Source organism: Heteronotia binoei, chromosome 8 (genome assembly GCF_032191835.1).
Source record: "Heteronotia binoei isolate CCM8104 ecotype False Entrance Well chromosome 8, APGP_CSIRO_Hbin_v1, whole genome shotgun sequence".
In the NCBI taxonomy this organism is placed as follows: Eukaryota; Metazoa; Chordata; class Lepidosauria; order Squamata; family Gekkonidae; genus Heteronotia; species Heteronotia binoei.
Genome location: NC_083230.1, coordinates 84012861 through 84028306, shown reverse-complemented (window position 1 = coordinate 84028306; position 15446 = coordinate 84012861).

Here is a 15446-nt window from a genome sequence, read left to right as displayed (position 1 = left end):
GGGAGAACGATTCAGGCCGGCAAAATTAATGCAAATAATTGTTTTTCTATTTGAAGTCATGTGGGGAGAGCCTAATCTAGCACGCGTGCACACACACACACGGCCTGCCACCCTAGGCAAATGCATAGTTCCAGGGCTTTTTTGTAGAAAAAGCCAAGCAGGAACTCAGTAGCATATTAGACCACATCCCCTAATATTAGCATATTAGGTCACACACTCATTAGCATATTAGGCCACACCATCAGGGATAATCAAGTGCAAACTGAACTGTGACAGTAACTTTTCCAGGCCCTGCAGCAATTCTGGCCAGCCAGCCAGGCCCCAGGAAGGCTGCTACACAGTACATCTGGGCCCTGTGATCCCTGCCTGGCCCTGGGGAGGCTGCTGCAGAGCGCAGCTGGGCCCCACGATCTTCGCTGGCCAGCCAGCCCCCAGGGAAGCTGCCACATGGCTCGGTTCGATCCAGCAATCCCCAAGGGCCACACCAAGTGACCTCAAAAGGTCCTGCCTCTAGCACGGCTTCCATGGTGTGAATGAATTATGTTTTGTTACATCCTATCACACTGTATTACTAATAGTATTTCCTCCCTCTAGCCATCACCAGGGGCAGCCCTAGGGTGTGCGGCACTCTAGGCTAAGCCGTGTTCTGCCACCCTCCTCTGTGGCACCCACCACACCACCCGCACCTTTCTGCCCCCCTCCGGGTCAAAGGCAAAGCTGGAGGGCAGGGAGGGCACCCATCTGGCAAGTGAATTCTGTGGCATTCTCTGAGTGCCACAAAGAGGCTGTGCGCAAACTGGCCAGTATCGCTCCACCTCCCTTCTGGAACCTCCAGAAGGGAGGTTGAGTAACGCTGGCTGGCAGGCGCACAGTCTCGCTGCAGTGCTCAGAGAGTGCTGCAGAGGCTGAGTGCTGGCCAGGTCCCCTCCCCACCCTCCTCCTGCTTTGTCAACCACCTGAGCAGGGGACAGAAGGCTGCAGGCAGTGGTACGATGCAGGTGCCACAGAGGAGGGCAGCAGTCCATGTGGGCATTTGCCTATGGCGCTGGGCAGGGAGAAGACCCAATTTGGTGCCCCCCCAGGCCTGGGGCACTAGGCAAATGCCTAATTTGCCTAGTGGCAGGTCCGCCTTTGATCATCACTGTAGTGTGGACACACCTATCCTAATGCTTGTCCACATTAACATAACCAATTGCCCTTCTGCCCTACTATGGAGACTCTAGTACATTTCTCCTCCAAGTAATCACTCTGAAATAGTTCTTCTAAATATTTGTTCAATTCTGCATTTCTCCTCATTAAGTCAGGCTATCAAGGAACTATCACTTAGGCAGCTCCACCCAGTTACCGCCTTATAGAATTTGTTATCACACCTGTTAAGAAACATCCTTCTTTTTGTCTAACACCTGGGAGAATATAGACCTTTTTTTTGTCAGGATCTCCTAAATCCATCAAGTCATTGTCATATTAGTCCATCTACATTAACATACCTTCAGGGTACATTTTGGGGTATAAATACATCCCATCGTGTTCTGCTGACTGCTCACAAAGCAGCACCCCTGATCCAGGTCTCCCGTGCATAGCACTGGTTGTTCTACATGCACCCCTCCTTTTGTCCATCTTCAGGCTGAACCATTCTCCAAGATCTGGCATCTCTCCTTCCCGTATCTCACCCGCTCCTTTCTGTGTTTCTATATCTTGTATGTAAGCCACCCCATTGACATCTGTGTATGTTTAGATTTTATTATTTTCTTTTTTATTATAAAATTCATTTTACTCATTGGCCTGGTCATTGGCTCCATTAAGAGAGTCTATTTGGGACTATCTGCATAAACATAGACAATAGATCTCTGCTATACCCCATCTCTCGCTATGTTCTGCTTTTTGATGTTAATTTCTCCAAACAAAGATCAAAGGTAATAATTAATAATTCTGTCAGGAGCAAAAGTGGGTTTGGTTTCCTTATGAATTTGGGAGGGTAAACTGCTTAGGCAAATTTGGCGGTGGTTTAAATCTATGTGTTGGTTTTTAATCTGTGTGTTCTTAAACCTTGTTTTTAATTTATATTTTTTTACAATGCAGGTTGTATTGTTATCCACTTTGAATCTAAGGAGGGATGTGCTTTAAAAAAATAAATATCCCCCATTTTTCTAGTTTCATCATTTAAGTTTTAAATGCAAAAGTTCAAACTCACATTTTGAAAGTTGGCCATATAAACAGATCAACCTTATACTGTGTTATGTCAGGCTAAAGCCATGGGTTTAGACTGGAGTAACCCTACAGTGGATAGCACTGGCAATATCATAGGCTTTCTACTCTAGATGTGAACACACTTTAATGTTACCTATAAAATACCAGATGCTAAGTGCCACTGGAGGCTGATTTTCAAATAAAAACTACGTATTGTGTTTGAATGCATGTCCAACACAAATATTGATGGGTTCACAGAGCCTAAGGAACAAGCCTTTGTGGACTTACTTCTGTGAAGCACATGTCAGCAGACATAACATTCTGCAGTGGCATTTGTCCATGCACTGACCAGACCCAGCCCTCCTGACCTTCAGTCTGTTTGCAGCATCATTCATGCTCTTTTCAGGCTGTATGTTGGAACTTAGTGCTCATCATCTACTCTGTCAAGAAGTCTAAGGCTCTCCAGGTTAATTTGAAAGTGAGGCATGCTGATTTCCTTATCTCCAAGTAAGTAGATATCTGGCATTTATCTCCAGGTAAGTGTACATAAGATTTCAGCTCCCATCCCATAACCCAACCTATTATAGTTCTGGTGAACCTGTAAAATCAGTGGCTGGATCCAGGCAAGACCAGGTTCTGCAGAAATTAGTAGAACTAGTTAGTCACAGCTGACTAACACTACCAGTGGGAATTAAGGATACTTGAGGCTATACTGACATCTGGACTATATGTCACAGGGACACTGTAACATCACAGTGACACTGTAACATCACAGTGGTGCAAAGGTGATGTTAAGTATAGTTTCTCCAGCACTGAGGTCAGAACTGGGTACTGTTGAAGGTGTGGATGGAAAAGAGTGGGACTTAGCAGATACCCTAAGCTTTCTCATACACTTCTGTCACCATCCCTAATGCAAAATCTTAATGTTTTTGTCTTCCAGGTTTGATTTTGTGTGGTGGGACATGGAAATATCATGGAGCTATGTTAAGTGACACCATTGATTCCTTCCATACATGGTTAACATAGTGATGTTGTCACCTTGCTGCTGTGCAACACAAGCATAGTGCCATGAAACCTGGTGTTGCTATGTTCTGTCTTTCTAAAAGTAGTATTTCCCCTCCTCTTTCAATTTCTCTGCTGGAAGAGTGCAGGATACCAAGTAGGCCATGGCAGTATTAATGCACCTCTAATATGATAGTAGGGCCATGGGATGACTCAGTTAATCTTTTTGCTTTCACTAGGTCATGCAGCCTGATCCTTTCACTGAAGCCAATAGGGCTTATTCCCATGGGTATAGAACACTGTTTTCAATGGACTGATTCTTGAAGGCTTAATACTTCATTTATGCTTGCTGATAGGGTAACTGTGACTTTTCAGCAAATGCTGAGTCTCTGGCCTAGTTCAAGAGATTGGAATAAAGTTCTAGGTGTGCTTCATGATCCATATCCACCTTCCATTTTGTGCTTCCCACAGTCAGCACAATTTTGGTGGTCACCAACAACACGTCAATGTGATTGTGTTTCAGTCTGTGTTTGTGTTCTATTAAATTTTACATTTCCCCAGTAAATTGCTTTCAGTTGGTTATAAATATTAAACTTATACAGCCCAATTTTAGCTGAGGCAGCGGGCTTTTAGCTGAGGCAGAAGGTGTCTAAATTTCTACCTCCTTGGCCTCCGCTATCAGTAGCCCTGGCCTTATGGCCAGTGGCCAATACCTATCAGCACTGCTTAGAACAGAGGTGGTCAAACTGTGGCTCAGGAGCCACATGTGGTTCTTTCACACATATTGTGTGGCTCTTGAAGCCCCCATCACCTTATTGGCCAGCTTGGAGAAGGCAGTTCTTTAAATCACTTCTCCAAGTCAAGCCAGCCAGCAGCTTGGAGAATGCATGTAAAGTTAAAGTTGCTTTCTTTCCATTTCTTCCTGCCTCTCCTCCCCCACCTACCTGCTTTCTTCCCTCCTTCCTTCCTGTCTTTCAGCTCTCAAACATCTGATGTTCATGAGCCTGCTAAGTAAGTAAGTAAAATTTTATTTGTATCCCGCCCTCCCCCACCCTGAGCCTGCTTCGGCGGGGGAGGGCGGGATACAAATAAAATTTTACTTACTTACTTACTTACTATGTCTTGTGGCTCTCAAACATCTGACGTTTATTCTATGTGGCTCTTACGTTGAACAAGTTTGGCCACCCCTGGCATACAAGGTTCCATCAGAGCATCACTACCAGGGCAACTCCTTACTCCGGCTCTTCATCATTACTTTAATTTTTAACTCTCTGATTTTATATGGTTAAACTTGATATTGTTTAACCCTGATTTAGGTGACCTTGTAACCTACCCTGAGCCTGCTTGCGAGGAGGGCAGGATATAAACTGAAGTAAATAAATAAATTATACTCGGTGCCTGATGGAAAGTTTATATATTCTAAATAATAAAATGTGCATGATTACTAATGCTAATACTGTCTCGTAAAACTTTATCAAAAAGCATATTAAGTGCTGTACAAGTGGTACTTGATTTTAAAAAGCTTATCATCTTAAGTTCAAGGCAGAAGCATATTTTAAATCCTTTATTCGCCAGGGTCAAGGAAAAGCCACGTCAATATCTTTGTAAAAAGGACAAGTAAGACAAATCTTGCCCATCTTTTTTCAGATTCATCAGAGTCTGAAGAAGGAAGAACAAAATCACAACCAGACATATATCTCTCTCTCGGCTTGGCTTCGCGAACGAAGATTTAAGAAGGGTGAAATAGTCCACGTCTGCTGCAGGCTCGCTGGTGGCTGACAAGACCAATGCGGGACAGGCAGGTCCGGCCACAGTGGCTGCAGGGAAAAACCAGACATATAGTGTAAGCCAAAATGCCCTCAAAACGAGGTTGGGGAATTGTTAGGTGGGCACCTGGCTTAATCAGGATCTTTTACCTATGTATACAGGATACACGTCCAGAAATCAATGCTTAAATTTATCAAGGACTCTAATTAAGTAAAACAATTAAAATTTGTTCCAGAAAAATATAGAACTCACATACAAGGCAATATGCTCATGAAACATACATACAGTCCTAGGAAAAATAGAGAGTGATATAGAGACAACACATGGATAGACAAACAGGGTGATAATTACCGATCGTAGTCTTCAAGGAAGGCTCCAATGGCGACGAAAGAGGACAGGGGAAATAGGACCCTCAACTGATCAGGAATCGGGGATGGATCTAGACAGCGGAACTGGGGTACTGCTAGATGCACACATGTGGGGAGCTGTGTCACAGGTTATAAAGACTCCCTTGAGCCCTTAGGGGATGGGAGGTACAGGGGTGGAAAGGGGGAGGCTCTGCAGTGACCATAAGGATTGGACTTCTGCAGTAGCCAATAGCAAGTTAATTGGTGGCACCTAATTGGGTGCCCATAACTGACTAATGAACAAGCTTGGGCCCTGGTTACCTGATTGGGCTTCCAGGTAACAATGAGCCAGGGTGGGGAAGCTCCAGGATGACCATTGGGGAAAAGAATGGGGGAAATCACTGGGTGGAGGTGTGCTTAAGACTATTAAACTTATCTAAAAAGATGACAATAGATGGCCAAATTGCTACCTAAGGTGACACCTGGTTTACACAAAGGAACTTGGCTCGCTGAAGATGGCCGTCCTCTTCTTCAGTCTTCTCTTGGCACCAGTCTTTGTCCTGAGTTCCGTTAGACAAAGGCTTAGGCGGTCCGGGAGGATCCACGCCTAGATAAGCTTGATAGCCTCATGGATGAGTGACATCTGTTGAGTATGTGAGCCTCCCGCTTTGCTGAAATGGAGTCTGGCACTGCAGGAAGATAGCCTTCCAAAGTGGATTCTATGGTCAAGGCTGAAAAGTGCATGGCCTGGATAGCTCCTAGCGGTGCACCTTCTTCCACTCCAACGATAGAGATGGTGTTAGCACGAAGCGACTGGAAACCATCCGTTCTCCTGGGTAGCGCTCCTTCAGAAACATGGAGTGCTGCTTTAGCGTTGTGGCTGTTAGTACTCATGAGTCCTTTCCAGGTTGGCAGACAAACCCACGTTCTCCTAGCAGATGTGTGTGAGTTCAGTCTCCAGGCCCCCTGGCAACCAGGCGGGTGATTACAATGTTCTGAATATTAGGGGTATTTTCTTACAATAGGTAGGGAATACAGGAAAGCCATGCCCTTTCCTACACGCTCAGCATGGCTCACAATATGTATTGACAAACGGTCACCAGGAGGTTTTAAATAAATCATATTGTGATAGTCAAGCCACAGGACACTATAGGGTTAGCAAATCAGGGAGTCTCTTCTCCCAAATTAACCAGAGTAGGTGCCTGTTGGTGGTTGAGAGAGGCAAAATTTTCCCATGTGTGTTTTTGCCCAGTTATGGTAAAATATTGGGATGGGGTGAATATTTACAGTCTTTCTCAAAATAACTAAGTATGAACTAGAGATTGATCCTCCGATTGTGCGTTGTTAAGGCAGGGGCTTGTCAGTAGATCTTTTAATGACAATAACATCATGTTTACAAAGCACTAAAAATCTACTTCCCACCCCCTCCAAATTCCGGAAATGGTTGATAAGACCAGGGCCTTTTTTTGAGCAGAAATGCACAGGAACGCAATTCCGGCTGGCTTGGTGTGAGGGGGTGTGGCCTAATATGCAAATGAGTTCCTGCTGGGCTTTTCTACAAAAAAACCCCTAGATGAGACCATGAGCTACAGTAGAAATGACAAAGGTTGCTTCCACATCAATGATTTGATTTGGTTTGGCTGTGAATGCTAGTGGTTTCCTGCCCCCCTCCTTCCACATAGCATTGTTGTACATTTGTGCACCTTCTGGCACTCCCTGCCTTTGCTGCAAGCTTTCCTAAACCTGCTTCACTATGTTAAAAAAAAAAAATATTGCAGCAGAGCTGGAGTAGATGCCAGCAGATCTTTTCCTGCCAGTTGTGTCTCATATTGGGGCCATTTCCCCTGCCTCAGTGCCTGTGGCTGTCATTACCCCCAGATGCCACCAGAGGGCTTTATTTCTTAATTGGTAATTGAAATATTCTTTACTGATAAAGAGGAAAATAAACTAAAAATCCTCGTGTGTGTGTGTGGGGGGGTTAATGGTGGCCACAGTGGCCTGGGGGCCTGGGGCAGGGAAAGTCTGGGAAAGCTGGTGCGCACGAGATCCCTTCTGCTGCTAATATAGATAATAATGTCTTTGCATGTCAAAACACTAGTCTCTCCCTTTCCCTTTTTAATACTATGCTAAACATTTCAAGAAACCTGATTCAAGAACATTTATTTTTATCTCTGTGAATGATTACTGGCAATGATCATGTAGTTAATTAGTATCCACATCCTCTTTTTGTTATATATACTAACATAAGCATATGCGATGAATGTGTTTTATTGTAATTCTCAGTGTTCATGATGCATTGTATTTTTTTATAATTCATATATTTGTAAATTAGGTGGTTTTTTCAAAAGGACATGCTTGTTCAGATGTTTCTTGGCCTATGGGTTCAGCACTTAAGTTCTGAGGCCAAAGTTCGGGGGGGCGGGAATCATCTGGCAGAAATTCAACAGGTGCAGCATTTCCTGCACAGAGATTTTCAGTAATCGGAGAAATCTTTACTTTCTGCTTACTGTTCAAATTGTTTAATGTGCAGAGCCTCTTCCAGGAAAAATGGTAAGATACTTACATGTAACAAAGAGAGAAAAGATACCAGCACATACTGGAAAACTCCAATATATTGGGCTGCACATCTGGCCTTTCCAAAATCATCCTACAGATACACAATAAAATGCTTCAGAAGTGGAGTCCACATCCCTTTGAAGACTGTCAAAATGCTCATAATAGTGGCTCAGCACTGGATTTTAAATGCACAAATAATCATTGGCACCATGCAATAATGAATGGTCTGGATTTTATTCTTAGATATTAGGCAGGATCTAGTAATAAGCCTTTGAAACCTCGTCTTTCCTGTAACAGTTCTTTGCACTTGGACCTCACTAATCTGTAGAAAATGCTGCATTCCAAGGTATTTATAAGGGTGTCTTCTAGTCTTAATACTGGAAATTCTAATCTTGCATTAACCTAAACTTTGCTAACCTTTATATGGAACACTGTGCACTTGGGGACATCTGGTTGCACAGGAATTATTATAATAGCTCACCATTATCCTTATCATGCTCTGCAGGTGACTGTAATAACTTCAGGCCATCCAGAAGAAATGAGATATTATTCATTATTATTGTACCTTACTCTCATCTGGTTTCTGAGACTGTACATTGCATTCCATTCACAGCTTAAAGCATTTTTCTTCCTGCAGCCACAATAGAAGCTTAAAAATACTCTCATATTAATTGAAAATGTATAAAGAAGGCTTGAGCACATTGCAAAATATCTTCAAAGCTGCTTTCTTCTAGCAATGGTCAGCCTGCCGTTTGGGGAGACTTACACACCATAAGAAATGTGCTGGATCTCCAAAAACAAAGAATTCTCCACAGAAATATCTGGGGAAATTGATGTGCAGCCCACGCTCATCCCACAATAATTCCCATTAGCAGTGTAGGCAGAAAGCAGGGAAACATGGCGTGGCATTCTAAGTATATAGGGCTGTCAGTGTACATGTGGGGCTTGGAGATGACCCAGAATTACCACTGATTCCTAGATGAAAGAGATCAATTCCCCTGAAGAAAGTGGCTGCTTTTGAGGGTGGACTCTGTGTAGGATTGCCAGGTCTGACTCAGGAAATATCTGGGGACTTTGGGGGTCAAGACAGGAGACTTTGGGGGTGGAGCCAAGAGCAAGGTTGTGACAAGTATGGTTGAACTCTGAAGGGAGTTCTGGCCATCACATTTAAAGGGACAATGCTCCTTTTAAATGCCTCCCCTTCATTGGATATAATGGCAGATGGGGGCTTCTTTTGGGACTCAGAATTGGACCCCCTGTTCGAATCTTTTTGAAACTTGGGAACTGGTCTCCATAGGGTATAATGGAGTGCCCAGCGGAAATCCAACCCCTCCACACATTTCTGGATAATCCTGAAGCAGGGGGAGGGCCTCCAAAACAGGGTATCCCCTGCTCCCAACTGGTGATTGGCAACCCTAACAGCATTATAGCCTCCCTAGGTCCCTCCCCTCGCTAAACCTCTTCCTCGCCTGGCTCCACACCCAAAATGTCCTGGAATTTCCCAACCCATAGCTGACAGGATAGGTAGGGTTGCTGTTAAATAGTGAGTCCAGACAGCTTTCATCTCAACACAACTCATTTATTAGCAAGAACAGTCACAAGAAACACAGGCAACATGGCAAACTATATACCAAGGGTGTCAAACATACAGCCCACAGGCCAAACCAGCCTGCCCAGGGCTTCAATCAGGCCCATGGGGCTCTCTTCTCCCCCTCCCCCTCCTGTCCTCACCCTGTGAAGCTCCAAGGCTGTGAACAACCTTCTCAGTTCTTTCTGCCTTTTTTTTTTAATTTCACAAGCAATTTTATTTTCTGCCTTCTCTTTGCAGAAGCTAAAGCTGAAAGCAAAGCTGCAAAGAAAATGTGGAATGGATTTTCTTTTCAGGCTTCTGGGCAAAGCAGATGTGAACAGAAAATCCACTCCAGGTTTTCCTTGCAACTTTGTCTATGTGTTTCAATGGAGAGGAACTTCCCAGCATTCCTATGACCAGCTGAAGCTTCCTGGAGTTGTGTCATTGCAAACCAAGCATTGATGCTTTGAGCCAGCTGTCTCTTCTCAGTGGAGTGAGAACTAGTGCCTAGTGAGTACTCTAACTTGGGAACCCACAGCCAAAGGGGGTATTACACTGGAGAGTCATTGCTAATCTGAATACACCATTGGGGGCGGGGGGAGAAGCTTGCAATGCCTTGACATTTCATGTTTTCCCAGGCTGAAAGCATTTTAATTTTTTTTAAGTTTCTGCTGTGATTCTTGTGCTTTTTCTTTATGTTTTATTTTTAAAACTGCATTGCAAAATCCCACTGTCCCCCCTTTCTGTTTTAAATAAAATACAGCAAGAGTATTAAGCATGTTTGCATTTTGTTAAAATATGATATCTTTAATTGTGTTGGCCTATGTCCTCTATAAAGTCTATATCTCTGCTATCTGGCATTTACATTTTAGGACACAAATGGCTTGGCACCACAAAGCCCCATTTATGTCAGCTCCAGCTCTCCTAGTAAATGAGTTTGACACCCCTGCTATATACAGTTTGGAATGCTTAAAAACAGGCCCCCTTGGCAGCCACCAGCCAATCCCATTTTGCTCTCCAGAATCCTTCATTTGCATTTCCTGGAGAAATGCCTCATGTCCTGATTGGCTGTTTCTGAGAGAAGGCCAATTGAAATGTAAGCATCAGGATCCTGGAGAGTAATAGGTGCCTGCCTCAAGGTCAAACAACAGTAATAAATAACACTATTAACAACACTCAATATATAACAGTTGCCATTCTCCAAGTAATGGAGAGCTCTTGGGATTGCAGCTGATCTCCAGGTGACAGAAATCAGACCACTTGGAGAAAATGGCCACTCTGTGACATTATGCCCCATTGAAGTCCCTCCCCTCCCCAAACCCCTTCCTCCTCAGGCTCCACCCCTCTAAAATCTCCAGGTATTTCACAACCTGGAGCTGGCAACCCTAATACTAGGTCTGGATTAGGGATTAGGCCTTGCTAGTTAAGCGCTACAATTTTCTTGATTGTGTCAGTTCATTTTATGTTGGGTCTTCCTCTTTTCCTGTTGCCTCCAACCTTTCCCAGCATCATTGTCTTTTCCAGTGACTCTTGTCTGCTCATAATGTGACCAAAGTTTGATAGTCTCAGTACTGGTAAGAAATTTAAACTTGCTTTCATTTCTGGTATTACTTGAAGATCATTAATTTAAACTTTCACTGAATTTCCAGTGCAGGTGCAGAACGAGGCCTGATTTAAATGTGAAACAAAGTTTCTCTATGTGTCTCTCAGGAGTCCATAATCTAATTTAAATTGTGCTGCTACCAGGGCTTTATTTGTAAAAAAAAAAAAAAAAAAAGCCCAGCAGGACCTCATTTGCATATTAGGCTACACTCCCTGACATCACCATTGTTCCACACAGGGCTTTTTGCATATTAGGCCACAACCTTTGACACCAAGCCAGCCGGAACTGCATTCTTGTGCGTTCCTGCTCAAAAAAAGCCTTGGCTGCTACCCATGCAAAGCAGCTACATGTGCTTAATTAACACCCCAAAGATCCATAGCCCATACAGATGTTACACTGGTGTGGCTTAGGTATAGGCTGCAGCGCAGTTCAAATGAGAAGCAAAGTTACAAAGGAAAGCTGCTTTTCTTCATTAGTGTTATGTTTCAATCAGGCCTGAGAAAACTGAGCTAAAAGATAAGGTGATTGATAAGGTTAAAAAAATCCCAGGTGATTTTGAATGGTTCAGGCAGGAGAGGGACTGGTGCCCATGGAGGTGTGCCAGTACAACCACCCTGAGGACCTGTAGCTGCATCTGCAAGAGCAGAGTTATTTTCAGCACTTAATGGTTACAGAGGAAGCAGAAGATCAAGAAGAAGGCAAAGGATGGGGGAGGTGAAAGGAAAGGGCCTGTGGATTTATGCCTGCACATGATTTCCTCAGTTGTTTTCAAAATGCTGCTGGAGTATGTACAATTGCATCCCATGTGATCTCTCATTTACGAAAGCAAAGGCATCATCAGTGCGCAGCCAGCATCTGCCTGTCAGCCCACCCAACCCACATGTCCCTAAAACATCCTTCGGCATTCTTATACAAAAGGCACTAGAGACATAGGGACTGCTGACCCTGGTTGGAGTGCTGCACAGCAAATTGGGGGATTCTAGATTCAGCACTGATTGAAGGCATCTCCATGAAAAGCATTGCCTCCTGGGAAATCTTGTCATGGTGGCTTTACTTCCTGTAAATAATAAAATGCGCAGATCTTGGCTTGGCCTGCTTTCTCTCCTAGGGCTCATGGTCACGTGTATGTTCCTGACTCTTTCAACACTCTGTAGCAGGGCAGGCAAACATAAAGTTCAGTGACAACTTTAAATATAGGTTATTTTGTATCTTTTGGAAAGAAGTCTCTTTCCACACAGCAAAAATGCAAATAAAGCTTTAGTAGCAAAATAAAAAAAAGTTTCATTTCACATTTTTATTCCTTTCTGAAGATCTAGCTCTCATCTATAGGCTTATTTATTTATATTATTTAACATATTGACAGAGTTACATACAGGAAGCGTATAATAAATCAAATATGGAACCAAATTGATACAACGGGTATGCAGACCAACTGGCCAATCCCCTTAAATATCTAAATTTTCAATCCAGTCAATTGGAGCTGGGTGACATTCAAAGAGCTCCATCACATCTCCCTGGAAAGCAGAATGCCCACATTCCTATGAAAGATGGAAAATAGTTTGATGGGCTTTACCACAATCACATTTGGGTCCTGGTATTTTGTTCCATTTTAACAATAGGTCTTTACAGATACAGACAAAAGACAGCTCTCATTAGCTGCACTTTATATATAACTAAGGTTGCCAGATCTGGGTTGGGAAATACTTGGGAGATTTTGGGAGTAGAGCCTGAAAAGGGTGGGGTTTGGGAAGGGAAAGGACTTCAGTGCTGTAGAGGTCACCTTCCAATGTGGCCATTTTCTCCAGGTGAACTGATCTCTATCACTTAGAGATCAGTTGTTATCCCAGGAGATCTCTAGCCACCCCAGGAAGTTGGCAACCCAACTGAAGTGCCCAGTATTGACTGAAATTAGCCCTTTCTGAGGTCCAAGATTTTAGAAGCATTTGTAATACCATATATCAAACATCATTGGTAGCAGCTATAGAAATTCAGAACCAAACATGTTTAAGCAGAGACTTGGGTCTAGGAGCCTGGATTTCTGTGAAAAAGCTGTAAAGCAGTAGAAGTAGGGAGCAAGTATTTGAACCATAGAAGTTATGAGAAGTGGGGGGTTCCCAGATGATACCCTCCCCCATATCCACTTTTTCTCATATGGATTGTGAATTAATGTCTGCTAAACTGCGAGGCACAGAGTAAACAGCAGAGAAAACATTATTTATTTTAGATGCATCTAGTCTACTTCTCAAACAAAGATCCTAAGATGGTTCACAACAACAAAATACTCTAAAACGATTTAATAAAAACCATCAACCATAAACATGTAGCAGTAAGTAGTCTAAAATGCTCGAAGCTGCAATTAAAACAGGGTTGAAAAGTCCGCAAAATATGTTGATAGTAACAATAAAGTAGTATCACCAAATGCCTGACAGAAGACAGAAAAGCCTTCATTTGAAGCCTAATAGTAGATGCTAGGTGGATTGCTGCAGGAAAGGAATTCCATAGGCAGGTTGCTGCTATGAAAAACACCTTGTCTCTTGTGGGTATCCATCAGTTTTCTGATGATAGGGCACACAGAACCAAACTCTTAATGTTCTTAACTCTTACATCCACGTAGACCCATATGGAAGAAGATGATCCTTCAGCTACTCTGGTCCTAGCCCATTTAAGACCTTGAAAGGTAAGCACCATTCTGTTCATTGACAAACTGGCAACCAATAAAATTACTTTAAAAACTGGTGCTGTGTATTCCCATGATGATATGTCATTAGCACTCTTGTGGATGCATTCTGCACTGCTGGAGCTTATAAACGGTCTTACAAGACAACTCTACATAAATTGCCTAGCAATAAACTATAATCAGAGAGTTAACAGAGCATGGATGTTGACCTGAATGTAAATTCCATCTCAATATGGCCACATCCTATTTTTCTATTAGAGACACACTGATCAACAGCACAGTGGAAACTTTAATGCCAATCCAAAAGGATGGCTGCATCCGTACCTCTAAACTGTGAATGTGTTCCTTTTGGGAAGAGTGCATTCATATCCAAAATAGGTTGATTCCTCAGCTCATTTGGCCTTACTGATAACCAGCAGCAGCACATCTGGATCATTCAGACTGTTGTTCCTCATTCAGGTAATTACCAGTTTCAAGTACTTGTTCAGGGCATCTGTTGACTCACCTGAGTGTTGAAAATAGCTGCTTGTCACCAATGCATCAATGACATTTTATTCCAACTGTGATGTAGAGCAGATTAAACAAAGAACATAAAGGACAGATAGCAACTACTTGTCATAAGGAATAGATTTGTTGCTGTGAGCTGAAGAAAATTCCATCTAGCTTCTAACAAATTTATTTGTGTGCTGTTAAGGGGAGGTGATAGAGAAGTTCTACGGACAATTCAACCACCCACAATGCCATGGACTGCTGCTTGATTTCTGATCCATTTAATTATTAGAGGATCCATGTGTGTTAAAAGCTGTCAAGTAGCTTCTGACATATGACACCTCTTATGAATTAATGACCTTCAAAACATTCTGTCTATAACAGCCTTGCTCAGGTCTTGCAGTCTGAGGGCTATGACTTCCTTTTAGCCAATCCATCTCATGTTGGATCTTCTTCATTTCTTGCTGCCTTCAGCTTTTCCTAACAATATTGTGTTCTCCAGTGAATCTTGTCTTCTCATAATGTGACCAAAGTATGATAGCCTCAGTTTAGTCATTTTAGTTAGGGAAAGTTCAGGCTTGATTTTATCTAGAATTCACTTATTTGTTTTTTAGTGGTCAATGATATCCATAAAACTCTCATCCAACACCACAGTTCAAAGAAATGAACTTTCTTTACATCAGCTTTCTTCATTGTCTGGCTTTCCCACCAATATATAGTAATGGGGAATAAGCGGGCTCAATTTATACCTGACAGAATACTACTGGATAGACTTCTGATTTACAGTGGTAAAACAAAAAAACAATGTGAGATCATGGTGAACTCCTCAGCTAACTCATTTTATTGGAATAATGTATAATCTATCTACACACACACCCCGCACAACCCACTTTTTTAGAGATTGTGTGAATTGGGTAGGAGACCTTGTTCATTCAGACTGAAGTCAGTCTTGGTAAGGCTGTGTGAAACCACTTCTCATTCTGAAACAAACATTCACAATAATAAAAATGTGGAAAGTTTAAAATCAGGGTGCTTTACTTCTACGCCTCAGCACGTCGCCTCCATGACGGGTTAATTCAGCCAGGCTTTTTTTTGCTTCTGGTTGTTTTTTAAGAACCAGAGAGAATAGTTCTCTTGTTACAAACATGGCTTCTGGGCATTTGGTGATGCTTTCCCTTTTTTCTCTCTCACTGTACCACAAAGGAATCTTTTGTTCCCTCCTCCCAGACTCCTTTAACCTCCCCCCTC